The sequence below is a fragment of the Photinus pyralis genome, unplaced genomic scaffold (genome assembly GCF_008802855.1).
Source record: "Photinus pyralis isolate 1611_PpyrPB1 unplaced genomic scaffold, Ppyr1.3 Ppyr1.4_LG6, whole genome shotgun sequence".
Taxonomy (NCBI): domain Eukaryota; kingdom Metazoa; phylum Arthropoda; class Insecta; order Coleoptera; family Lampyridae; genus Photinus; species Photinus pyralis.
This window is the reverse complement of record NW_022170663.1, coordinates 33,204,120-33,204,576: the sequence shown is the minus strand read 5'-3', so window position 1 is coordinate 33,204,576 and position 457 is coordinate 33,204,120.

Below are 457 nucleotides of genomic sequence, written 5' to 3'. Positions count from 1 at the left end.
TTGACCCACAAGAAAAATTATTGTTTATTAACCAAAGAGTATGCAAAATAAAAAAAATGTGACACCTCGTACCGCTAAGCAACGACAAGTATAATTTTTTCAGGTAAATTTTAATAAAAATGTTTAGTTACATACGTAAGTTTCAACTTAATTATTTGAAATTTTAGAAAAATGTAACATTTAGTACGCCATTTGCATTTAATTTACTTGACTTGTACCTTTCTTGAGATTTCGACTCATAGTCGCCATAATATAATTTCTATCGACAATTGGACGATTGTTGCACCTTCGACTATAACAATTACAAGCTACCCATGCAACATGGCGTCCCTCAAGGATCTATACTAGGCCCTATCTTGTTCTTAATCTATATTAATGACCTTCCACTGGCATTATCTTCTAAAATTAACTGCATTCTTTACGCCGATGATGCTACACTGGTTGCAGTTGATCGAGA